This window comes from Pongo abelii, chromosome 2 (assembly GCF_028885655.2).
Source record: "Pongo abelii isolate AG06213 chromosome 2, NHGRI_mPonAbe1-v2.0_pri, whole genome shotgun sequence".
NCBI lineage: Eukaryota > Metazoa > Chordata > Mammalia > Primates > Hominidae > Pongo > Pongo abelii.
Window position 1 is genome coordinate 9449203 of NC_085928.1, and position 27610 is coordinate 9476812.

General features: G+C 51.1%; 1 protein-coding gene across 5 annotated transcripts in view; it reads right to left on the bottom strand.

Annotated features, from left to right (window-relative positions):
* The window catches only part of EEFSEC (eukaryotic elongation factor, selenocysteine-tRNA specific), a 260797-nt gene that overhangs the window by 68192 nt on the left and 164995 nt on the right, over nt 1-27610 (bottom strand). The window lies entirely within an intron of this gene.

Genomic DNA, 27610 nt, shown 5'->3' on the forward strand with positions numbered 1-27610 from the left:
GTTCTAGGGGAAGAAATACAGTGACCTCTGTTTCCAAAGAGCTTAATATCTAGAAACAACAGCAACAACAAAATTACCTATATAGGAAAAATTATATATATTAATTCAATTCATATCAATATAAAATTAATATATAAATTACATGCATGCAAATATATATTAATATAATTTTATATACATATATTTGCAGACAACGTATGCTATAAAGAAAACAAGGCCGGTTGATGTGATAGAGAAGGTCTGGGTGGGGTGAAGTTCTCGCAGAAGTGAATTTGAGCTAAGACCTTAGCATAAGAAGCAGGCAGCTGTGTGAAGACCCAAAGAAAGACAGCTCTAAATGGGGGAACTGATAAGTGCAAGCCCTAAGAGGGCAGTAGCTTGGTGAGTCTGGGAATACACCGAGGCAGGAGGGCTGCAGCAAGGGTGGGGAGGGAGACAGCAGGGAGGGAGGCTGATATGGTTTGGCTGTGTCCCCACCCAAATCTCATCTTGAATTGTAGCTTCCTTAATTCCCATGTGTTGCGGGAGGGACCTGGTGGGAGATAATTGAATTGTAGGGGTGCTTTCCCCAATACTGGTAGTGAATGAGTCTCACTAGATCTGATGGTTTTATAAGGGGAAACCCCTTTAACTTGGCTCTCATTCTCTTTTGCCTGGTGCCATGTAAGTTGTGCCTTTTGCCTTCCACCATGATTGTGAAGCCTCCTCAGCCACGTGGAACTGTGAGTCCATTAAACCTCTTTTTTTAAAAAAATAAATTACCCAGTCTTGGGTATGTCTTTATCAGCAGCGTGAAAACGGACTAATACAGAGGTCAAGGCTCGGGCCCCACAGTAGAGTGCAAGGCCCGGAAGTCACTGGAGGAGTTTAGGCAAAGGAGTAACCTGATCTTATCTCTGTTTCTAAAATACCACTGACTACTATACTGGGCAGATTTCTGCATTCACAGTTTGTAAATCAGGAACAGACATAGAAAAGTCTCCAATAAAAGTTCCTGAAATGAACGAACATTCCTACCTATGATCCACTGTCTCTGAGATGAGAGGAAACTGTGTTCATGGATTTGAAGCAGAGAAATATGTAACATATTTCAGAAAACCTGCCATCAAAAATAGTTAAACTAAAGAGAATTTTGACACTTAGGTTGCGAGCATCCCTGTCTACAGAGTCAGGGTGTACGAACACTCATTTTCTCCCTGGATAAAGGGAGAGTGTGTTGCTAATGGCCCATGAGCCCAGGACCTTTCCTGGAGAGCCATAATACTCAAGTGTTTGTTTAAAGATCATTAACTACCTAACCAGAGGTCAGGGGGCAGAGAAAGTGAGACGCACAGTGTCAAAAGCCACAGCCAAGATCAATCACAAAGAAACAGAAAACATCTCTGAAATGGTCTGAAAAGGCAATAGGAGAATGAGATTTTTGGGAACATTACTCAGAGTCACTGGAGAGTATCACCTTACACTAAGCGTCGTCTGCCCAGTGAGGTGGGGCCCAGGTCACAACTCTTCCCTCCCAGGCGCCTGCAGCAGCCTGTGCGGCTTTCTAAAACGTTTCTCTGATAAAGCAATTATTTGTCACCACCTCCTATGTGGGCTCCCATCGTCTACCTCATGGCTTTCAAAGCTTGTCATGGTCCTGCCATGAGCAGGAAGATCCTCTGGTCAGCTGGAATTCTATGGGGACTCCCTGTGATGGGTGGGGGTCTCCTGGTACCCCCTCCACCGCCCCACAAGGCAATCTGCTGAAAAGCCTCACTCACAGGGCTAAGCCCCCACTCCTTAGCTCAGCCACCAGGAAGCCTCCACCACGCAGCCCAACTCCACAGCCTTTTCGGCCCCACATTCTCCCCAACCCTGAAAACGTAGCCAAGTGACTCTTGAATTATTCCTTGTAAACGCTGTGCTTCTGAATGTCTCTGTGCTTTGCCCCTGAGGCTGCTCCCTGGGATTTCTTCCACTGGCAAATTCCCATTCATCCCTAACCCCTGCTCCCACGGACCTCCTAGAAGGGCTTCCCTGATAACTCCAGACACAGCTGACCACCGGAACCTGACTCACTGTTTGGTTACCACTGCTTTACAGGTCAGCCCCTGCCTCTGTGCGCTGACAGATTTAAATTATATACGAAACACCCATGAGCTCATTGCCCCCTCCGCCCCTGAACTACATTATCGATAACTCATACCTACCTGTGTGGTCCTCCCCACTCAGCATTCCCACCTGCCCCAGCGGGAGGGTGCCACTGCCTTGAATTTGGCGCACAGCATTCCCTTTCTTTTTATACACAAGTGTGTATGATTGTGTAGAGGCTCACTACATATGTAGTACACATTCCTAATCACTAATTTGCTTTGTTGTATAAGTTTCTGAACTGTATGAATGAGGCATCGTGCCAGTTATGATACTAAAAATCTGTGCACATAGTGTGTGCACCTGCAGCTCATTTGCTGCCGATGCCATCTGCTGCACCTTGTGTATTTAGCACAAGCTGGACTCCTATTGATGTGCACTGAGGGTGTTTCCAGTTCTTTGCTGGAAAATGCTGCAATGAATTTCTTCTGTCACAAGGATCATGCATGGGCACATGTGCAAGGGCTTCTCAAGGACACAGTTCCGGGAGTTGAACTGCTGGATTGCAGGGTGAATGGGTGTTCAACTTTGCTAGGTAGATAAATCAACTTCTACCAATAAGGCCCAAGACACCCTATTGATACACGTCTGCTCCAACATTTGGCACTGCCGGATTTCTTAATTTTGGCCTATCAAATGTGCATCTCTTCCCTTCTAAATCCCCAGACAAGGACTGTGCTCTCCCTATGCTGCATCCTCAGTGCCCAGCACAGGAGCTGCTGAGAAACCTGGTTGTGACAGGTCTAGATAAATGCACAGCCCCTCTGAAGAGAGTGACTGCATCAGGTTCTGGAAGAGAAATGCCCCTTGTGGCAAAATCATACCTGGCAAAGCACCGAGCTGAGATTCCAGACCTGCCGGGGCTTGAGTGAGATCCTTGTGTTTATGAGCCTTCCTGTGAGAGAGGGTGGCCAGGGGCCTCATGCTGCCCTGATGCCCCATCCCCCTCCTCCTCCCCATCAAGCCGAACGTCAAGCAGGCTTTATTCAAAGCATGTTCTCTTTTCAACAGGGCTTGTGTTCTCAGGACTGAAATCATAAAGAATGCCTTACCCAGGGCACCATGAAGAGCACAAAGATAAATAACTGTGCAAATCAAGATTTTAAGGGCCTAGACAGGAAATTGTGAAGCAGATAAAGATGGGGACAGGGCAGCGTGGCACTCCCGTGTGTTCTCACAGGCGCATGCAGACAGCATTGCCACACGGGGTGGTCAGTGAGCCCACGCTCACTGAGGGATGCTTCAGAACAGAAGACCCATTTAGAACACCAGAGATAAAGAAAAGTAGATAATTTTACCAACCTAAGAATGAGAAAAACAGGCTTTCCTTTCAGTCATTTATGTTCTAGCCAACTTTGAGGGCCTCTCTCCCTCTACTGAGTAACTCACTCCTCAAACATTCGCTAATGTCCACGGGGCGCAGCTGAGGTGGCACAGGCACATTCTCTCAACACGTGGGTAGCAACCTTCTCTCAGGACCAGGCCCAGGCTCTGGAATGCCAGCAGGACGAGCAAAACAGATAGTTTTAGACAGTTGGGTTCTATAAAGTCTGCTGTCTTCTAGAGAAGAAAGATGTTAATTAGATCACCACTGAATACATAAGGAATTATGAAACTGTGGGAGGTACTGTGAGAAAAAAGGATGAGGCTCTATGAGAGCGAACAACTGGAAGACCTAATTCATTGTGGGTAGTCAGGGAGGACTTCCCTGAGGAGGTGGCATTGGAGCCAAGACCAGATCGGTAACAAACCACCCACAGGGATTCCAGGCAGAGGGAAAAGCAGAGCAGGCCTAAGGCCCTGGGCAGGGGAAGAACCAGGCCCCCAATGGAACTGCAGGTGGCAGGGCTGGCTGAGGTGGGGTGGTCCAGGGAGACAGCAGGTTGGAGACATGGGCCAGCCACCATTGCCAGGGGACAAAGCACCAGGAAACCACCAGTGGTGGGGCACAGGGGATGGCAGAGGAATGACACTGCCAGTTTGTGGTTTTAAAAGATGCAAACTAGCTACACAGTTTGGAGAAGAGATTCAGGGGAGGTAGAGAAATAAGAAAGGAAACATGGAAATTAGCAAGGAAGATACTCAGAGTTCAAGACATATTTTGGTGGTGACAGACTAGATGTGGGGACAAGAAGAGACTGGTGTGTAAAGAACAGCTGATGTGTAAAGAACAGCTCCCAGGTTTCTAGTTTGAGGATCTGCCTCATGCTAGGTGGGAGCAGGGAGGAGCCAGCTTCAGGGGAGGGGAGCTGGGAGTTCTGCAAGTAGGAGCTGTCTCTGAGGCTGCCAGAGAGACACAGACATCTGAGTTCCAGGGGAGGTGGAGACTAGAGCTGGGAGCATACAGACTTACACCCAACTGCCTCTTTGAATGGCTGACAGGCATCCCAGCTTACTACGCCCAGAACCTAGTCTCCTTCAGCCTTCTGCTTCTCCAGGGCAACGCTCCGATGTTAGGGGAAAAGCCGGGGCTTCCACCCACCCGGACTCTCCTTGTCCTCTTGTAGCCATAACCAGCCATCAGGAGACAGGGTCGGCTCTACCTTCCAAGTAGGTCCAGTGCCTGACCCCTTCCTGTCCCTGCACTGCTTGCCCTGGTCCCAGCCTCACCTGGCTTGGATTGTTGCCCTCTCCCCCGCAGCCTGTGCTTCCAAGAGCCTGTTCCCCCTGCAGCCTATTCTTCCTGTTCTTGGAAAAACACAGATGATGTGACCCTGGGGTTTGCCTCCAGGCTCTCCATTGGTCTCCCATCTCACTCTGTAAAAGCTGAAGTCCTTTCCAGGACTCACAGTGCCACACAGCCCCCGTGATGTCTCTGACTTTATTTGCTGTGACCCCGACCCACTGTTCACATCCCTTCAGTCATGTGGGCCTTGCTTCCCATTCCCTGAATGTGCCAGGCATGCTCCCACCTCAGGGCCTCTGCACCTGCAGTTCCTCTCTTCCTCACTTCCTTCCCATACCTGCTTGGATGCCACTGTATCAGAGCCCCTCCTCAGCCACCCAGCAAGAGACAGGCACTGGCCTATCCCTGTCACTCTCTAGCACCTTGCCCACTTGGTTTTTCATCATAGAGCTTCCCACCACTTGGCATCCCTTTGATCACTGGCTGTCACTCCCGCACTGGAATGGAACCTCCATGAGGACCAGGCTTTGCTTTGTTTTTTTCCATTTCTATCTGCAGTGCCCAGCGCCATGCCTGGAATGTGGGAGGCCTCAATGCAAGTGGGAAGAGTAACTGAAAGGAGCCAAGTCACATAGGCCCTCTTTTGGGGAGCTCCTCCTGGGCCCAAGCTCCACATCCACAGCTGCAGGAATAGGGTGGTCCTGGGGCTGGCTAGGCCCTCAGAGGATCCATAAAACCCCAAGGGTAAAGAGTCTACCAAATGGGAGGATAGGGCTGGGGCCTGCTGCCCAGGGGCCCCCAGTGTCCCAGGCGGGGTACGCAGTGAGAAGATCAGCAGCGAAGGCTGGGAAGTGGAATGGGGAGAGGTGCTGCTGCCCTATACCACCATGGTGGCCTCTGGGAGGTCCGTTCCCTCAGCCCAGCTCCCCAGAGGGCATGGGTGGTTGCAGAGGCTCTCCCTCACATCCTTCCTATCCCTCCAGCACCAAGCACTTCTGGGGAAGGAGGGAGGGAGGAACACATCAAACAAGCAAACACTTTTTAAAACTCAAGTTCATGCTTGCTAAGCAGTTTGGTCCTTTCTGATTAACAAAGAAGATTTGCCATCCTCTGGGTCAGTTATTCTTCATAAAAAACCCCACAGGCAGGTCAATATTTTGACATTCAATTTTATGGATGAAGAAACAGAGGTTTTTGATGTCTCCAAGGTCACAAAACAAATAGGCTGAGACTTGGGACGATAAACACTGGGACTGCAAGGCAGGCCTGATGTTCCATGGCCTCAGCTCTGACAGTCGAGCAGAACCACACCCTGCCCTGCCAGGCTCGGGACTCAGCCAGTCAGGGTGCTGGCAGCAGGCAGCAGGCAGCTGTGGCTCCTGAGTGATTGAACATGTAGGGCCCACACAGCCTGAGCCCAAAAAGATGGCTCCTGGGGCAGAAGCAGAGAGGGAAGACTCAAGACGGGATTCCACGCCACCACTGTGACTCTCACATCAATGCCAATGGGCAAATAAGATGAGTCCCCTTTCTCAGGTGAGAAAGCAAAGCCCAGGACAGTCAGGCCTGCCTCGAGACTCAGATGTGGCAGAGGCAGGTTCAGTCCAGGCTGTCTCACCTGGAAGCTCATGCCGGCAGCTACCCTGGGGAAGGTCAGCAGCAGCCCTCTCCCTGCTTGACTAGCCCATGGAGTTTTCAGGGCTAACTCTCAGCTGCATCCCTCCCTCCCAACCTCCCATGTTTCCTGTTTTTGGGTAGCACAATATGCCCTGTTTGCTGATCAAGTGGATGAGAGAACAAATGAACACCCCCTTCTGACTGCTCCCAGGCCTGATGAGCTTGATACTCCTTCTGGCTTTTTGACTGTCTTTCAACTTAGCTTTCTGGTGTTTTGAGGATTCTGCATGGTAGTGTGCCCAGCATGATCTGGTTTCCCTTTACCATGCACTTTCTGAGGCTACTGAAAACGTCCAGCAGGAACAGTTTGAGGTGGAGTCATCCTGTGCTTATCTCTGTTCTCCACAGCATCTTGCATGAAATAGTAGGCACTCAACTGACGTGCACACGAGCTGCATTATGTTACCACGGGGCCGATACAGAAGATGGAGAAAGAGCTGGATACCTATGATGGGGAAAATCTTTACACACCTGATTCCATTCACTTCTAATGATAGTGGCTAATGATGATCTCACTTTACAGACAAGGAAATTGAAGCCCCCAGAGGTTAAGACATTTATTCAAAGCATGCAATCTGCCTGTCATTAAAGCACATATTCTCTTACTACATCACACCAGAAAAACACACTCCACCACAGAAGTCCAAGATGAAACACAATTCAGCACAGCGATGTCACTAACATGGGCACTCCTTCTGTCAGGTAAGAAATGGACAACCCACACCATCACAACAAACTGTAAAGGAACAGCAGTGTTGGGGGTTCCCTCCAGCATTTTGCAGAATCAACAGATGCTTGAATGAAGCAGGTAACAGACTTGTGCTTAGCAGCCTTTCTAATGTGCAGAGATTTTGTAATAATGTACCAGCTATAATAAGATTGGACCTCTATTATCCATTTTGTTCCACTAATGAGCCTGGAAGCTCCTGGTTGTGCCAAGGGCTAGGGTTGGGACCTTGCAACTTCATCATTACTTAATAAAATGTAAATCGGAGAGGAAAAGAAACACACAAGGTTTGACACTAATAAGCTTACAGCAGGATCAGTTACTTTAATTCAAAGAGGTTCAGACTGGAGGGGAAAAATGAAATAAGCTTTTAAAGATCAGTCTAGGTTTGGCTCCATCAGACCTAACCAATTTTGTTTAATAAGGTTCAATTTGGCTGCTCTTATTTCTCCCTCTTCTTCGACCTAGGCTGGGTACAGATAAGACATTTTCCCCCACCTAATGCATTTAATCACATCTCACACACAAGAAGTCAAACCTAGGGCTGTGCATTAGGACAGAGCAGTATGGGCCCTGGAGACCGCCAGCACTGCCCCTGCGGGTTGAGATCCCAGCTCCCCAGCACCACCTCTGGGGCTGCGAGAGGGAACCTCAGGTCACCTGTTCAAGACCAGCCTGGCCAACATGGTGAAACCCCAACTCTACAAAAGTATAAAAATTAGCCAGGCATTATGGTGGGTGCCTGTAATCCCAGCTACTCAGGATGCTGGGGTGGGAGAACCACTTGAACCCAGGAGGTGGAGGTTGTAGTGACCCGATATTGCGCCACTGCACTCCCGCCTGGGCGACAGAGCAAGACTCCGTCTCAAAAATAAAAAATGCTCAATAGAGCACTTTGGATTTTGGATTTCTGGATTTCAGATACTCAACCCGTTAAGTATATCATGCTAATATTCCAAAATCCGAAACAATCTGAAATCGAAACACTTCTGGTCCCAAGCATTTTGGATAAGGGACATTCAACTTGTATAGACTTATTAGTGTATACAGTGGCACCATGTTTGTAGTTAATTTACTACTTGCCTCCCTCCTGCAGCAATATATTGGTGACATCTATTCATATTTGTGTGTGTGTATATACATATATATACTACCATACACATGTATGTGTATATAACATGTGTATATATATACACACATATATGCAGCTGTCAAAAGACATACAATAATACCATAAATATATATGGTATTATTTTTTGACAGCTGTATAGTATTTCTTTATATGTCATTTATCCATACCCTTAATGGACATGTGAGTTGCTATTTATACTACTAGAATGATTTCACAGTGGCCATTTCTTTATATATCAAATTGTATATATACATAGGGTTTTTCTAGCATAGATATCTGGATGAGAAACTGTGGTGTTGTGGGACACAGTTTCGGTTTTACTAGATCTTGTAGACTTTTCTCTAAAGTGGCTGGTTACACTTCCACCAGCAGTACAAGAAATAACCTCTTCCTCACACCCTCCCCAGCACTTGAGGCTGCAGGCTTTTAAATTTTTGCAGTCTAATAGATAAGGTGTGCTGACCCATTGCTATCTTAGTGTGCAGTTTCCAATTACCAGGAACAAGTCCCTCCTAGAAGGGGTCTCTGGGGTCTCTCCAACATCTAGTGTCCCATCCACAACTCCTAGGGGTGGCAAAGTGCATGTACCTCAGCCACTATGTGAGCCAGGTGCTCAGTGACACACACAACTCTTTAGGAAGGGGAGATGCGTGGAGGAGAAGGGGAGAAAGGAAGGGGGATGCATTGAGTAAGGAGAGGGAAGAGGGGAGATGCACTGAGGAAGTGGGAAAGAGGGGAGATGCACTGAAGAAGGGGAGGGAAGAGGGGAGATGCACTGAGGAAGGGGAGGGAAGAGGGGAGATGCATTTAGGAAGGGGGGAAGAGGGGAGATGCATTTAGGAAGGGGGGAAGATGGGAGATGCATTGGGGAAGGGGTGGAAGAGGGGAGATGCACTGAGGAAGGGGGAAGAGGGGAGATGCACTGAGGAAGGGGGAAAGAGAGGAGATGAATTGAGGAAGAGGGGAAGAGGGGAGATGCATTGAGGAAGGAGGGAAGAGGGGAGATGCATTGAGGAAGGGGGAAGAGGGGAGATGCACTGAGGAAGGGGGAAAGAGAGGAGATGTATTGAGGAAGAGGGGAAGAGGGGAGATGCATTGAGGAAGGGGGAAAGAGAGGAGATGCATTGAGGAAGGGGGGAAGAGGGGAGATGCATTGAGGAAGGGGAAAGAGGGGAGATGTATTGAGGAAGGAGAAAGAGAGGAGATGCATTGAGGAAGGGGGAAGAGGGGAGATGCACTGAGGAAGGGGGGAAGAGGGGAGATGCAATGAGGAAGGGGGAAGAGAGGAGATGCATTGAGGAAGAGGGGAAGAGGGGAGATGCATTGAGGAAGGGGGGAAGAGGGGAGATGCAATGAGGAAGGGGGAAGAGAGGAGATGTATTGGGGAAGGGGGGAAGAGGGGAGATGCACTGAAGAAGGGGGGAAGAGGGGAGATGCACTGAAGAAGGAGGGAAGAGGGGAGATGCACTGAGGAAGGGGGGAAGAGGGGAGATGCACTGAGGAAGTGGGGAAGAGGGGAGATGCACTGAGGAAGTGGGGAAGAGGGGAGATGCACTGAGGAAGTGGGGAAGAGGGGAGATGCCCTGAGGAAGGGGGAAGAGGGGAGATGCATTGAAGAAGGAGGGAAGAGGGGAGATGCAGTGAGGAAGTGGGGAAGAGGGGAGATGTATTGGGGAAGGAGGGAAGCGGGGAGATGTACTGGGGAAGGAGGGAAGAGGGGAGATGCACTGAGGAAGGGGGAAGAGGGGAGATGCACTGAGGAAGAGGGAAGAGGGGAGATGCACTGAGGAAGAGGGAAGAGGGGAGATGCACTGAGGAAGGGGGGAAGAGGGGAGATGCACTGAGGAAGTGGGGAAGAGGGGAGATGTATTGGGGAAGGGGGGAAGAGGGGAGATGCATTGGGGAAGGGGGGAAGAGGGGAGATGCATTGGGGAAGGGGGAAGAGGGGTGATGTATTGGGGAAGGGGGGAAGAGGGGAGATGCACTGAGGAAGGGGGGAAGAGGGGAGATGCATTGAGGAAGGGGGAAAAGGTGAGATGCACTGAGGAAGGGGGGAAGAGGGGAGATGCATTGAGGAAGGGGGAAGAGGGGAGATGCACTGAGGAAGGGGGGAAGACGGGAGATGCATTGAGGAAGGGGGAAGAGGGGAGATGCACTGAGGAAGGGGGGAAGAGGGGAGATGCATTGAGGAAGGGGGAAGAGGGGAGATGCATTGAGGAAGGGGGGAAGAGGGGAGATGCATTGAGGAAGGGGGAAGAGGGGAGATGCATTGAGGAAGGGGGAAGAGGGGAGATGCACTGAGGAAGGGGGGAAGAGGGGAGATGCATTGAGGAAGGGGGAAGAGGGGAGATGCACTGAGGAAGGGGGAAGAGGGGAGATGCAATGAGGAAGTGGGGAAGAGGGGAGAAGTATTGGGGAAGGGGGAAGAGGGAAGATGTATTAGGGAAGGGAGGAAGAGGGGAGATGCATTGGGGAAGGGGGAAGAGGGGAGATGCATTGGGGAAGGGGGAAGAGGGGTGATGTATTGGGGAAGGGGGGAAGAGGGGAGATGCACTGAGGAAGGGGGGAAGAGAGGAGATGCACTGAGGAAGGGGGGAAGAGAGGAGATGCATTGAGGAAGTGGGGAAGAGGGGAGATGCACTGAGGCAGGGGGAAGAGGGGAGATGCACTGAGGCAGGGGGGAAGAAGGGAGATGCACTGAGGAAGGGGGAAGAGGGGAGATGCACTGGGGAAGGGGGAAGAGGGGAGATGCACTGAGGAAGGGGGGAAGAGGTGGAGGAGGTCTAGGCACCATGCTATCCTGCACATCGGGCTCTCCTCCTGGGCTCTGCTGCCTTTGGGAACCCTTCCAGACATGGGTTCCTGGCAGCCCCTGAGACACTGCTCTGCCCACCTGGCCTGGTCCTTTAGGGCCCCTCCACATGATGGGGAGTTGTGCTGGGCAGGAGTCTCTTCTATCCAAAAATCCCATGAGGCCTCAGACAAAATACCAACTGTCCACTGGGGAAGGCACCAGGAAGACCAGTGCTCAGGGATTCCTGCATAGCCATGAGAAAGGCTGCTGGGCGCAGTCACCCACAGGTCAGAGATGGGGAGGAGCTCTGACTGTCTGTCCATCTGATCCCTGCCCCTGCCCCCTTGTGCCCAGGCTGGGTTCGGATTCCCAAGCGTCAGTAAGGCCCTTGCACACAGCATGGCTAGTGTCACCTAGAGCCCCACGGGAACACTGCTGCCCTGCCCAGCTCTCCTCACCCCTGTGGCACCCTGTACCCAGCTGAATCCCACTCACTCTGAGACCTCAGGGGTCCCCCGACCAGCTCACAAAACCTGCTCTGAGTCTCCAGGCAGACTAGGACTCTCCTTAAGTCCCGTAACCTGTTAGCATCTATCCAGTGTGTGCCTGTGTGCTCTGTTGTTTCCTGGATGGGGCAGACAGCCCCAGGTAGACAGGCTGGGTTTATTTTGCTCACCACCGATCCTCAGCACAGTGCCTGCCACATGGGGCACACTCTGGGAGGAAGGGAATGATCTGGCTTTCTACCATGTGGCCCAGCAAAGGCCCCTGCCCATCTGTGGCGACCTTACAAACAAACCCTCGTGATTAACCTCCCAGTCACTGCAACAATGGAAAACCATAAAAGTGACAAGGGGTCTACCAGGGAGCTTCACCAGGGAGCTTTACGCTCCTCCTCCCAGCCACCCCAAGTATTTGTCATCCCATAAAACTTTAAATGAATTACACCAATGCTGGATTCTTCTGTTTTCTATACAACTGGGACTTTGTTTTTAATGACATCCCTGGGCTTTTTAGAGGGTAAGGAATCCTTGGGAGGTAAGCCAAGGGATCCAACTCTGTTTTCAGGGCTGAGCCAGAAAAGCCATCACCGCCATGGAGCAGCGAACAGGACCTCACCTGTGGGCCCTGGGCCTGAGCAAAGAGCCCAGGTGGGTCTGGGTCTTAAAGGAATGGATCCAAGGTGAACAGAAAGATCCCCACAGTTCCAGGGCTACCCTGTCCTTCAGCCAGGTTTATGAAAGCCCAGCACTGGCCATGTTCCTCCTATGTGTGGCTCCCACAGCTCCCACCCCTCAGGGCAGGCTGCTGGATGGGCACACAGGCCTGTGGCCATCTGGCTGGCTCCTGAGCACTCCTCAGCACTGCCCTCAGCACCTTATGCTTGGGCCAAGTCCAACTCATGGCCTAGATGCCAGATGGTGCCTCCCAGCCCTGTGCCTGGGCAGAGCTGGCTTCCTGACTGCCAGGCCCCTCCTCGTCCTTCCAGCCTTACTCCAGTTAGAGCAGGCCATGCTGCCTGCCCACCTTGGCCCCCACAGCCCCCGCCACTTGACCCCCACTTTATCTCCAACACTTGCTATGTAGCCATCTCTTTAGCTCCTGCCTCCTGTCCAGACTGAGAGCATCAGCAGGGGTGGGGGGGTGGGGCTGGGTGGCACTAATCTCCATCCTTGGCACAGAGGAGCATGCTCAGGAACGTCCGTCAGAGTCAACTGATGATCCCCTGCACCCCAGTGCAGCTGTGCAGGGGCAACATCACTTGGATTCACACCCTGCAGGAGTACCGGCCTGTGGCTGCTGGCACCAGAGCATCAGCAAGGCCAGACAAGGGTATGACCAGCAAGCCAAGGGGAGAGACAGGGGCCCCAGGGAAGCTGCCCAGCAGCTGAGCCTGGGCCTTGCTCTCCCTCCGTGGGTGCTGGAGGGGGAGTGGTTGAAGGCATTTGGGTCCATGACAGTAATGATAAGAAGAAATAGGGAAGAAGAAAAGAGAATGATCACTGTGACAGTGAGCGAGGAGGGTGAGAGCGGGGTGCCAAGGATCACACTGGGACTCAGTCATCCAATTGAGCTGCCATTGCGAGCCTCCTGAGACACAGGGTATCCCATTCCAAACCCAAATCCCAGGGACTGAGGTGGCTGCAAAAGGGGGCTGCTAGGTCTGGGATGTATTTTCAAATTCAACCTGCCACTATTTCTTGAGGTGGATCAAAGAAAAAGGAATGCCATCTACATTGTTAATCCCTGTAAAATGGCGAGGCACTCTCACCTGGCATGGTGCTGTGGGGCCTCAGTGGACACTGGATACAAGGCTCGGAGCCCCAAGAGGCCAGCCCCACCCCCTGAGGGGCAGTTCCCTACGTGTCACCAATATGGCATAAAAGCCCTTGTAATCCAAGGGATGTAAAGCAGTGGTGACCCTAAGAACTGACTTTCTCTCTAGGTTTATTCTTTTGCTCATAATTTTTGTTTATTACAACTTTAGCCTTACAGACAAGAAACTACAACAGCTTGATGACATTCCATTGTTATCCTTATAACTTGCTGGAAGGGCAGGCATGCAATGGGCTTACGGCCCACTCCTTGGTCCTGGGGTGCACCAGGGCATCTAATTTGCACACCACACCACATCCCATGGCCTGGACCTTGCCCACCTACATTCTGAGATCTGGACGGCGCATGTGGCTTGAGGCATGGGCTCCTTCTATTCCACAAGATGGCTGTTAGACTGTGATTCTGTTTAGAGCCAGAATCACCCCTGCACTCACCTCCCACCCCACTTAGGCCTGGCCCACTTCTGTGGGTGCCCACTGTCAGCAGTGAGCATGCTGGACTTGGGGCCAGATTCACTGAGATTGGAGCTGTGGCTCCAGCTCTGAGCTGTGGGCAAGTTCTGTAACTTCTAGACTTCAGTGTCCTCACCAGTAGACTAAGGGTACCAGGTCCTAGCCACAGGGATTCTGTGAAAATTGAAGGAGGCAGCATGTGCCTAGGGTCTCCCTGAGCCCTTGTAAGTACCAGGTCCTCAGTGAACTGTGGTGGCCCCCAGCCCTTGTTCACAGTTCAAGCCTCAGCCTTTGGCTCCTTCCTCATGGGCCCCATTGCTGTGGCCCACGAGCCAACAAATCCCGGAGTTCGCCTGCCTCACACCCACAGTCTCTTTCTGGTCACTGGGCCTCACTTCTTGCTCAGACACCCATAGCAGCCGCCCCCTCCTCCACGTACTGCCAGGCCACTTCCCTAGTATAGAGCCTGGGTCAGGCTAGGTCCTTAATGAAACCTGCCAGGGCTCCAGGTGCCCTGGTGCTCACGCTTGGCCTTCCTCCTTCATCTGTGCAGTGCTCTCCAGAGCTCTCGGCTGGTCTCCCAGCACACTCCCTGCCTCTCCCCTGCTGTTTATCCATGTGGAATGCCCTCCTGCACATCTTTCCCAGCACTCATTTTTCAAGGCCCATCTCCCTTATTCCTTCCACTGGCTTTAATTCAACATGCTCATGTAGCACCTACTCCATGGCAGGCCATGTGCTGGCCTTGGGATGTGGGGGAAGCCATGGCCCTTGTCCTCCAAACTCCAGACTCACTGGGGAGACAGATATATAAAGTATATTTAGAATACGATGTGTTGAGTACTGTGAGGGAGGCAGCAGAGAGGAGGACATCTGAATTGGGTCTGGAATGACAATGACATACAAATGAGATCAGGAGAGAGGGGGACAACCTTGAGGGGGGAATGGAAAAAGTGCAGGGAGGTGCCAGGGCAGGTCTGAGGCAAAGTTCTTGATACCTCCCAGGAGAGCACTGTGCAGGTGTACACAAGATGGTCAGTGCAGCACAGGGAATATTCACAAAGACAGGGCAGCAGTCTGAAAGTCCATCAGTGGGGACATAGCGATGTGTGACATGAGGTGTCCACACTGACGAGCACATGTGGGGGGCAGGCAGTGTGGTAGCTCTGTGTGTAGTGATGAGGCAAGGTCTCTGAGAATCCACGTGGGGCATGGCCAGAAAAGTGCAAACACTGCTCAGAATATGACGCCACACATTTACACAACAGTGCTGTGCATTTCTGTGAGCACAGTGCATAGAAAAGGGTTTGGAAGGTTAAACCCAAAAGAATTAACAGGATCTCCTCTAGATGAGAGGCCAGGATGGGGTGTGATGCAACAGGCCTCCTTTTCCCTTAACAGAAAGGTTTCAGTTTTGCTACAGGAAATTCATGAATTGGTTGTGTGATTAAAACTTAACTATTTAAGAATAGAAAGACAGATTTTCTAGTCAATTAAATGTAAGAGAATCCAGTTCCAATCAGTTTACTTAATATAGACTGACAGTCTACTCTGAGGCAGACTCTGGGGGAGGCCAGCCCTGGGCTGAGAGGAGGAAATGGAGGGGTCCGGTGCTGGGAGGAAGACAAGCACTTCTGAGCCTCCTGGCTGGGTCTGTCACACTGCTGGCTTGAGTCTCGCCTTCCCCAGCAACACCTGGAAGCCACCACCATAGGATGAGGAGCCAGAATGCCCAACCCACACGAGAAAATTGAGGTGCCCTTTGCTGAGGTAACTGGCCCAGGATGGGAGACTATCTTTTCCCTCCACCTACAGAAACAGCTGTACCACCTGCCAAGATGGGGTAGGCAAAAGAGATGGTGGGGAGTCTCTCAGTTCTCCACAAAATAACAAGGGCAATGCAGTAAAGAGTGAGGTGCAAACCAAGCTTCACGCAGTGCCTGGCCCAGCAGCCAGAGAGCAGGAGGGCACCCCAGGCTGGGCCCAGGAGCCAGGCACTCTGAAGACACCAATATATTTTGTACTAAACTTGAGCACACCAGCCCTAACTCTGAGGTGCCTGGGGGCAAGCATCTGTTCCTCACTGCAGTTGTCTGGAGACAGTGACAAACCCCTCATGCTTCTATCCCTCAACACCCCCTCCAGATGCTCCCCCAACACTACACAAGATCACACTGGTCCAGCCTTTCTGGAATGCTCGCATCATTTCTACATTTCTTGTCCAAGAATTCCACCTCTGGGAAACTCTCCAAAAGTCAAAGGTGGATCACTGGAAATATTCACCTTAGTATGATAAAATATTCACCTTATTTAGGATAGGCAAAAGATGGAGACAATCTAGCTGCCCAACAATAGAGGAATGGCTAAATAAAACAGCAGGCAAGGTGTTACATAATAAAATATATGAAGTACTTTTATCAGCATGGAAAATGCTTTCTCTGTAATATTGAACCAATAATCAAGGTATAAAAAATGTATTTAAAATACAGTCTTAACTATAGTTAAGGGGGAGATTTTTTTTCAGTTTCTTTATACTCCACAAAAATGTCTAAAGTAATCATACATTGCTTTCATACATGAAGAAAAGGTTCAAAAAGAAATATCTAAACTAAAAGAGAAAGACTATCCCACCAGGTTGTAGCTTGGTGTGCCTGGCTCCTGAGGCTGCAAAGACTCTTAGGAATTCCTCCCCATGCAAACATCCTTCCTGGAGAGCCTGTTGCAGAACAGGCCTTCTACAGGGCACCTGAGACCACCCTCTCCAACCCTCACCACCACCTGACACCTGAGGAAACTGAGAGTCGATAGCCTGCCCAAGGCCCCTCAGCTGGCAAATGGTGAAACTCGGACTCAAGCCTAGCAAGGCCTGACTGAAGTGGGAGCTCATTTGGCCACAGCACTGGCTGGGCCTGAGGCACAGAGGCTTGGGTCCAAATCTGGAGCAAAGTGAGGAAGCTGTCACAAAAGACAACTTGGATGTCCTCAGCAAGGCTCAACAAGGAGATCACTTCCCCCTTCCCCAGGAACAAAAGCCTGGCTGGGTCTGCACAGACTGTATGGCACGGGGAGCAGTGACAGCTCTGGGCTCCACGTCCACTCTGGGATGATGCATCCCACCTTCAGGCAGACAGTAGGCCAGCGAGGGATGCTGGGGGCCTGCCCTGCCTGTGTGAAGAACAAGTGCACGGACTGGCCGTTATCTCTCTTTGTTATGAAGCTTCTTTCTAACCATGAAATAGAGGTCAAGGTACAGTCTGTCTGGGACGGACAGGCAGCTTTGAGTTTGAGGTCTGGAAACAGCAACAGGAAGGTTACCCTGTGCTAAGGATGTTTTTCTCCTCTCTATTTTTCTATTTCTTCTTCTTCATTTTCCAAGTTTAGCCTTTAATATTAGCATATTTAAAACTTAAAGGAAACATTCAGTGTCTCAATCTTAAACTCAAACAAATCACCTGGAATTAACTGCACCAAAAAGAATTGAGGGCCTGGTACATCCAGACCATGCAAAGCCCTAGGCCTACAGCTGTGCCCCACAGGCGGGCAGAGCAGCTGGTAGAAAGTGCACTCTTCTGTCGTGCAGGATGGAATGGGTTGGAAGTTGGCTATCAGAAAATAAAAGAGCAACTTTCCCCTCCTGGATCTCTCTCCCTCCTCCCTGGGATCTCTCAGGGAAAGCGCTTAGTTACTCCATGGAGTAACGCACTCAGTGAACCACATGAAATCTGTATTTTCCATGGGACCTGGAATCCTCAAGTGCAAACAGTGTGCTGACACCCCAACACATGGAGGGCCAGGAAGTCCTGAAAGACAGCATGATGTGTTTCTCTTTCCCACAGAGAAGCCCCCCACTCCATGGCAGAGGAGAATAAATCCCTGAAGCTGACTGCTAGAAGCACAGAAATTCTTTGAAATACCAAGTTTTGGACTTTAAGATTCATGGAAACTTTGCATTCTATGCCATAATAGATTCATGTTTGTTTTAACATAAAAGTGAAGTTTGGAATTAACTGCCCTTGGGAAAACTGACACTGTAGAAAACTCATCTGCTGGCCCTTCGGCATTCAGTCCTGGGGCACATGATAGCATTCACCCCACTCGCAGACCCAGACCAAAGAGTATGCAAAGTGAGGATGAATTCAGCCGAAGGGACCCAGGCCGTGAGAGGTCCGTGTCCATGGCTACACGTGCCTCCTTCCCCAGAGCGGATGGAGGCCAGTGGGGAGCCCACCGCCCCTTCAACGGTCTGGTTTCTGCAGCAAGCCTCAGCTGAGGGAGCCCCTGCCACAGGGAGGGAGGTGCTCAGACTCAGAGATATGCCTGTACCTTCTGATCCTGCATCCTCACTCTGCTGAAGGAACACCAGGCTGCTCCAACACAGGCTGACCCTACGGAGAGGATGGGCTGGTATTCAACATGGCAGCCGCCCAAGTGATTTTCCAGGGTCATGTTTACTTTCCATGATCTGCCCTGGGGGCTGGCTCCTTCAGGGGAGGAAGTGCTCCAGCCCTGGAACGAATCATGCTGGCTGGTTCTACTGCCTCCTGGCTGGCCAACTTTGGGCTCTTTACTCCTGAGTCTCAGTTTCCTTGTTAGTAAAAAGGGGATAATAACACCCGTGGGGCTATGGCGAGAAGTCAAGGCGAAGCACAGCACCTAACACTCAGGTAAGAGTAATTCTTGTTAGGATTGACAGAGTGAAATTAAAAGACTAGGGCTGGAAGGGCAGCGAAGCACTGCACCTGCAAGGTGAGGTGTGCTGTTTCCAGCACTTCAAATAACAAAGGTCAGTTCCGGGCCAAAGCCAACAGAATGGCATGGCTCCACCACAGCCCAAGGAGGATCCCTTCGTTCCACTGTGTCTTACCCTCAAGGAATCCGCCTGGAGAAGATGGCTCCAAGAACTTGGGTGACCAGATGGACTCAAAAGGAGGCTTGGCTTCTGCCAGCAGTTCCCATTTCCCATATACGAGAGATCCCTCCAAAGGTACAAGCAAAGCTCAGGGCTGACAAGTGTTTTCTTGGTTATCTGAAGAGATTTAGCTAACTAAGTATGTGAACTACCCCTAAGTGCAGAAACCAGTATACAACACTTATGTGACAGCTCTTCCCAAAAGCTGTCATGCATTTAGAAAGTCATTACCCTGAGGTTGGGGTGTCAATATTAAATATCTTAAAACTTTATCAGTTGTAGCTAAGGTTAATGGAAATACTTTAAACATGTTAAGCAAACACTCTGAATGGGAAAATGCCAGGAAATACTCTGCCCCGGGGTGGGGTGGAAAAGCAGCCCCCACCAATCTGTAGAGTCAGAGGGTACTTCCCATCAAAGTGACAGCTGGATGTCAGTCAAGCAAAGAAAGACCAGAGGATCAGCAGGGGCAAAGGTGGGGACGGGGTGGCAGCAAGGTCCAAACCACCCCTGCGCTTCGGGCTGCAGACCCCAGCTCTCCCACAGCTCTCACTGCCCCTGTGGCACCTCCTGCTCCAGATCTAAAGCCTTAAAGGGCCCAGGGAAGGTGACCAACCATTAAGGGCCACTCTGAGTCTCTGCCCCATCAGCTCAGCCACTACTCTCATGTCTGAACGGCTCACAGTCTCACATGTTCTGGCAATGCATTAACGGATGGGACTTTTGGCCAAGGTGGGCCCATTCAGGCCACGGATGCCACAGGAAGCTGATGAGTGGCCTTTAGTGTCTTTAGGTTCTCAAGGCCCAAGAGTAAAGCCTCAAAACCCCACCAGGCTGTCAGCCTTGCTTCCTTTGGGAGCAACACTTTCCCTGGAGGGAGTTGGTGACAATTGTGATGACCGTGATGATGATGTCAGCAGCAGTAATGACAGCAACTAACATTGACTGAGCACTTGCCCCATGTGGGCACCACACTGAGGGGCTCCCAGGTAGGGACACGGTCCCTCCACAAGCTGCAGGGCAAGTGGGCGCAGCCATGCTGGCTTCAGTCACTTGCCTGCCGTCACCCAGCCAGCAGGTGGCAGAGCTGGGATTTGAACCTGGACCGGCCGTCATGGCAACAGCCCCAGGAGAGAAGAATGCAAGCTCCTTCCCTGACACATGTGCCCCAAGCTAGGCACTGGGGATTCTCAATTCATGGGGAAACTGCTCCTGCTATAGAGGGGTACCAGTCTGGGGAAAGGCAAAGTAGCCCTAGAGTACCAGGACGGAAACTCAGTGAGGGGACAGAGAGGAGTGGTGCTGCTGTGTGAACGAGCACTGCCACTCCCCGGCGCTGGCCCTCACTCACTGCTTCTCCCCTCACTGCCAATCTGGACATCTTCAGCTCCCAGCTCACTGCCTTGGGAGGCTCCCCGGTCTCCTCTAAACCCCTGCTGTCTTCTCACAGAGGCTGCTCCTCAGGTCAGCCTCACCACTTGTGGTGACAGGGCCCACTGTTGTTTAAAGTCTGTCTTCCACATGGCACTGGACATTCCATCAGGGCAAGGACGGGCCACCAGTGCAGACCCAGCAGGCAGCCCAGTGCTGGCACCTTATCTTACTGAATGGAATACATGCTCCTGGGAAGGCCTTTCCTGGGTGGAAGGTGGACGAGTGGCACAGTAGGCAGGGGAAAGCCAGTGCAGGGACAGGCGGGGGCCCATAGTGAAAGGCTAGGAGTGCCATTGCCTGGGGAGGCAGCAGGGGCCCCTCCAGCCTGTCAGGACAGTGTCCTAGCTAGCAGGATGTACCCCATGTGGTCTGCCCAGAGACTATCCTGGGGGAGTGAAGCCTGGGACAGAGGCCTGAACAGGAAGGGAGAGGGACAGGTCATAGAATCCTTGCCTGGGTCCTTCCCCCTCTGCACCCACTGTGGCTGCCCCCTGAGGGCCAGCTCATGGAGACAGAACTTGGCAGCAGCTGGGGCAGCTCTTCTTCCCTCTCAGAAAATGTGAGCCTGGCACATGAGAGCAATTATAAATCCGAAAACACACAAGCAGAAAGCCAGTTCCAAGCCAGCTCTGCCAGGGCCCTGGCTCAGCTCCTTGCCCCAGCCCATCCCAGGAGCACAGCACTCTCCCCGAGAGCTTCCCACCTGTCTCCCACCTTGGCCTGCCTGACCCTGCCTCTCCCAGTCTGTCTGAAGCTCCACTGCCTCTCAGCAGCCTTCCAAGGCTGCCTGGCACCCCCAGGGCCTCCCACACACATTTGTGCCATCCCTGCCCTTGTTGCCACCTCCACTCAGGTCATCAGCACTGGGCAGTGTTCTATAAGCTCACATGGATTAACCTACTCAATCCTCGCAGCAAGCCTAAGAGGTAGGTCCCGTTATGTCCTGCATTGTACAGGTGACCAAACTGGGGCCCAGAGTTTGGGTGAATAGCCAGAGGCCACTAGTCCAGCAGTGACAGAGTGGGGCATGAGCCCAGGAAGCTCCCGTCCAGGAGTCTGCAAACCTCCCATCTTCCTCATAGGGCCAAGCCAGTTCTAACACTTATATACTGGTGGAGTGGCTACCGCCTTGCTTGTTTGTCCTACAGGGACCTCCTCGAGAGAATGGTCACTCTAATTCATCTTTGCATCTGCCATACCCAGAAGAGGGCCTGGTACGCCGCCAGTGCTAACAACAGTTCAGTAAATGAGCAATTGATGGCAAGCAACCTTTTCTCCTCATAACACAGTGGTTAGGAAGGCAGGTTTTCAAGTCAGACTTCTTGGGTTCAAATCCTTCATATTAGCTATGTGACCCCAGGCCAGGGATGTCACCTCTCTAAGTTCCCTTAAATGGAAAATGTAGCTAACTAATTGGGCATTTGTGAGGTTACACTGAGATAATCCACATGAAATGATTAGCATGGTATCTTTAAAAATTAGAAGTTGTTCAATATAAATTAGTGATTAAAACTACTACTGCTACTATTTTATTATCAATAAAACAGAGATGAGCATCCCAACTTCATTTGGATTACGGTGACAATGAAAGTAAAAGAGATAAGCTGTGTGCTGCACTGGCATCAAGAAAAGACTCAGAGGAGTGGCGCTCTGCCCCAGTGCCCTTGAAGCCTACACGCCAGGGGGCAACAAGCTCTCCTGGAGAAGGTGACAGTAAGCAGTTTAGGCTTTGGAGGCCACACAGACTCTGTTGCAACTACTTGACTCTGCCATTGCAGCGCTTTATTTATCAAAACAGGTGGCAGGCTGCAGTGTGCTGACTCCTGCTGTGCACCGAGGCAGGACACTGTAAACAATGTCCTATGAACAGGAACACTGACCTGCCCCTATTGGAGCCAGACACCCAGACAATCAGCAGGGCCAAACCTGTGCTGCCAGCAGCGGGTGCTGTGCACACGCCAGGGGCCAGCGGCAGAACTGAGTGTGTCTGCAGAGCAGGCCTGCAAGAGGGGCTACCCCCCTGATAGCCATTTCCTGAGCACCTATTATGTTCTGGGCACACAGGACAGAATGAGACACCATCCCTGCAGTTGAGAGGATGGCAGCACAGTGCGGGGACAGCCACATAAACAGAACATGGTGTGGCATTCAGATCCTCTCCTCCTCTGTGACCTGGACCTAAGAATAGTGCCCACAGCTTGTAAGGCAGAGAGAGGAGTGCATGGAAACCCCTGGTTGGTCACTGGTGTGCTTATTATTCTGACCTGTCTCCTAGGAGGCAGAAGGCGAGTGGCAATCCACTTGAGATGACTTTCAGAAGCTTAAGGGCATACGCTTTGTGCAAAGTCTGTTTAGGGTAGAACCTGTAACACACAGGCCAACGTGAGTCATATTATATCGCAAATAAAAATCGGCCCATGAATATACATAATCCCCCAGGTAATTCTCTCAATCTCAGAATGGTAATGGAGCCACCCTCGTTCACTGAGGCATGAATATTTACTGTCCTCTGGCTTTACTGCTCTCGATCTGGCTTCAATTTTGCAAATTAAAATGAGAGCTGTGCGGATAGAGAGATTACAGGAGAGCCTCTGAAGCCTGCTGTCCCCTGGTGAGGCAGCAGGCAGGGTAAGCTGGCTCCTGCCCGCTGGCCTGCTACTTCTGCCTTGAGGGTCAGGAGCCACAGAAAATGGGACAAGGGGTTGTAGGGGGGTCAGGACCTCGGAAAAACACAGTGGGGAAAGGAATGGCACTTAACATGACACACGTTCCAGGTGGGACAGGTGTTAAAATCCCCAGGCTTTCTCTTTCTGATGGTTGAGAAGAATTCCCGAGGAGCCAAAAGGGCAGAAACTTCATTGTTGCACCCTGTCTGAACCTAGATTCAGACCCTGTCCAGGACTTGAACACTGGCAAGTCATTTCTCTTCTCTGGGCCTCTGAGTCTTCATGGTACAATGGGGTAAGAACCGCCTTACTCCCGCAGGTGATGTGAGGATAAGGAGCTGCTGTACATGCAGGTGCCTGGCCCAAGTGCTCCCTCGGTGGCGAAGCCAGGCATCAACCGCTGCTTGTCTACACATCTGCCATCTGTTACCTGTTAGTACACAGCCACTCAGGAAGAGGAGTGGGATACTGTCTGTGACACTCCAGGCAAGACCAGAATGGCTTGCTAGGGGCAGCCATGCTGGCAAATAGGTGATGCTGACTTTGTTACAAAGGGAGCTGCTTGCAACCAGGGCCACTGGGGACAGCAGTCCGCAGTCTCGCTGGACTTACAAATGGCTGTGGAGAGGTTAGGGAGGGGCCTGCCATTTCTAACTGGGTCTCTGCCATTAATTAGAAGGAGAGAGAACCAAGTGTCCTGTACCTTCTGCTGTCCTGGGTGAAGGGTGCAGGGAGAAGAGCATCACGTGCTGGAGCAGGAACGGGTGGGACAGGGAGCTAATGGCTACTGCCTGCTGGCAGCTGGCAGACCAGGACATCTGTCCCCACTGCACGACCTGGCTCTCTGGAAACCAAAAGCCAGAGACGGAAAACAGTCACTCAGTCCACCTCAGTTAAAAAACCAGCTGGAACACAGTCTATGAGAAAGTTGTCCCAGCAAACCTTTGCAAAGGACAGCACTTGCCACTAGTCGAGCAACAACTATGTTCCGGGCATTGGCTGAACCCTTGCTAACCCCCCTTGCCTCGCAGCAGTCCATCACGGGAGGGCGCCATGCCAGCTTCATGCAGTCTCACCGCCAGCAAGTGCTGGGCCAGGGCAGGCGGACAGCCTGGCTCTCCCCACTGTGCCAGATGGGCTCCTGTCCATGGAGCCTGTTGTATGCCTTGCACTATGCCATGTCTAGAGAAACAGGGAACCAGGCACAACTCCATCCTGCCTCTGCCTGGAGTGCACACTCACCTAACAACCAGTTCCCGTGGCCCACATGGCAAGGGCTGCCCCGGTGTGGCAAGGAGGGTGGGGGAGCCCTGAGAAAGGAACCATGGTTACCACCTGGCAGGGAACTGGTAGGAAACCTCAGAAAGGAGGGGACATCTGTGCCAGGCCTGTGGATGCATGGAGCAGATCGAGCAGAAGGCTGAAGGGGGCAAAGGCCCTGAGGCCTGCCGAGTGCCCAACTGGTCAGCAGCCGGTGAGAGTATGGTGCGTGAGCACAAATGGCTGCAGCTGAGGCAGGACCAGGCAGTGCAAAGCCCGAGGGTCAGGCCAAGGAGCTAAACTCTCCTCTGCCAGCAGATGAATACCGTGAGATGCCACACAGGGGTGAGGAGTGATGAAGTGCAAAAGTCAGAACGACTCTAGTGGTAGCCCAGGTGGAAAGAGGACTGATGGGGAAAAAGACTCTGGGCACAGAGCAAATCAGAGCAAACTGTAATGACAGGAAGAGGACGCCAGCCCCAGAGGGGCCCTTGTGCTGATCCCTGAGCATGTCCACAGTTCTCACAGTGTGCCTGGCATGCAGCAGCACCAAGCACACGCTGAGGGAAGGAAAGGCCAGAGTGAGCGTCTGAGCTCCAGCAGCGGGGCGGAGAACAGACCAGGCTTACAAGTCTGGGGACGCACTGCATGTGAGCACACCGTGTGTATGAAAGAAGAAAACGCACGGTTTCTCCTGGCCTGGCAGCAGACAGCCACAGACCTCCTGGGAACGCTAGCTGTCGTCCCCCAGACAGCGGCACACACTGCTTCTGCGGGGCCCTTGCTGCCCTGTCGAGGCCTGGTACCAAAGGGTTACTGGCTCTGCTTGGAAAACTCTAACCCCCAGCCTGCCAGAACGTCTTCTATTTTTCTTTCTGCTTTCTTTAAGACCCCAGATGTGCTCTTGCACATCAAAAGAGAGCAACTTATAAAGTTAAACTAAATCAAGGGCTTTTGTTCTGAGGCATCGTGGCTGAACTAATTATTCCTGTATGTTGTTTAATGAAATAGTGGTGCCATATATTAAACCAGTTAACAGGATGAGCACATGAGTTACAAGGAAGGTCGGGGCTGGGATTATAAATTTAACTTTTTCTTAAGAAGAGATGAAACAAACCACTCAACTCCCTGCTGTCGTATGTCATGGGAGGGGAAAATGATGGCACTGAGCAGCACAGAGGGAGGGCTGTGCCCCGGTTCACGGTGCTGGCGGCACCGAGCTGGGCGGTAACTCCATGCTGCTGGCTCACTGCCCCAGGTCCTCTGTGCTGAGCTCCAGGCAGGCTCAGGGCTCGCTCCTCATCCCCCACGTGCCCTTGGTCCCCAGACCTTCAGCCCACGTGACAGTCCTCTGGAAATTCAGAAACAGCCCTAAACCACGTCACACATGCTGAGATGCTGTGCAGCACACTTTCCCATAGCCAAAAACACTGGAAACCACATGCCTGTCGATCATAAGGGGATGGGGCAAGAGTGCGGGAGCGCCCTTCTGTAGACCAGGATGCAGTGAGTGAAGAGAGGGGGAGAGCGGTAGGCATCGGTATGAGACCGATGCCTGCTACATGCTAAGTGAAAACACTGACATAACAAACAATGCCTATGACAGAAGCCTGTTGTGCTTTTTATTCCTAAGTGTGTATATTAGGGTGTGGTGCATTTGTGTGCATTAAAAAAGGGTGAAAGGACACAGAGCACGCTCTTAACACTGGCTTTCTCTGGGAAGTAGAATTTTAGGAAACTTTAACTTTACCTGATAGTGAATTAATTATTCACAACAAGCATGTATTTCTGTTATAACTGAATAAATATCATACTCTTTGAAAAATAAATCCACAAACAAGCAGCAATACCTCTGCGCCACAGACTAGAACTAGAAGGGTGATCAAAAAGGACTTGGTCTTTTCTGGGAATGCATAAAGTATCACAATAAAAATATATTTCAAGTACTACTTGCATAATAATTAAGAAAACATTTAATATTATGCAACCAATAAAATGGCAACAAGCTAAGAACTTTTGAAGATATGAGGACATATGAAACAGTGGTACCAGAATGCATCAGAAATAGTGACATTATATTTAGAGCAATTAAACATAATGATCTCCACTATACAAATATATAACATACAGTATAGGAAGGTGAAATAAAGGAAATTCATATAAAAGTTATCACTAGAATTATGGTCAATTTCTTTCCTTATAAACCCTGCCAAGGTGACACCACTGGCCCTGACGAGTATGCAGGTTTCAAGAAATGGAGCTTCACACTCCATACCACTGACAGTGTGCAGGGACTTCAAGCCCAAGGACGGCTTCTGACAAATAACTAATTGGCTACAACACAAGGTACCAATGGTAGACTCCCTCCCTCCCTCCTGGGCCTCCCCAGGAGCTCAGGCCCTGGCTTCTGGTAGAGGCCATAGCAGCCTCAGCATGGCCCTCGGGGACAGGCTCTGCTCAATACATCTTACTGGCCGTGTGGCCTTGAGCAAGGGCATTACTCTCTCTGAGCCTCTATTTCCTAAGTATAAAGGCATGGAGAGTCCTACTGCCCATGATTACAAGCAAACTCAATCGTGGTCATCAATTCGAAGATCCTGGCCCACACAGAGGGCTCAGCAGTCATTTTATTTTTCTGCTGATAATAATAGTGATATCTGACATGCATGGAGCACATACCACATACCTCACCCTGGGCCTAAGTGCTTACATGCATTAACCCATTAATCTCCACTACCAATGAGGCAGGTACTCTTATTATCCCCCACTTTACTGCTGAGAAAAGTAAGTTCCAGCAGACATAAATATCTTACCCCAAGTCACATAGCAAGGAAGTGGTAGCATTGATAAGTCTAGCTTCACAACCCAGCCATAATACACCACACTATATTGCCTCTTTGATGTAAGTGTGGGCTCCTGTGTGTGCGTTAGGGAGAGACATCGGCTTCCCAAAGGCACACTAGGAAGCAGCCCTGAAGGGCAGGTGGTGTGGATGTTGATGGCTCCAGGCGACCCCCATCCCTGCCTTCTCAGCCACAGGTCTGCCCCAGGACTAAACTCCAGAGCTACACATTTGTGCACAGCACTGCTCAGCTCTTCCAAATCCCACTGGAGTAGTGGTTCTCAACCTGGGGTGATTCCCCCACCTCTGGGAAAGTTGGCAATGTCTGGACCCGGACACATTTTTGGTTGTCACATGGTGGGTGGGGGTGTTATTAACATCTACTGGGTATAGACAGGGATGTTTCTAAACATCCTACAATGCCCAGGACAGCCTTCATAGCAAAAAATTATCAGGTAGAAAAATGTCAACAGGCTGGGTGCAATGGCCGATACCTGTAATACCAACACTTTGGGAGGCACAGGTGGAAGGATCACTTGAGGCCACGAGTTCAAGACCAGCCTGGCCAACATGGCAAAACCCTATCTCTACAAAAACGACAAAAATGAGCCAGGTGTGGTGGTG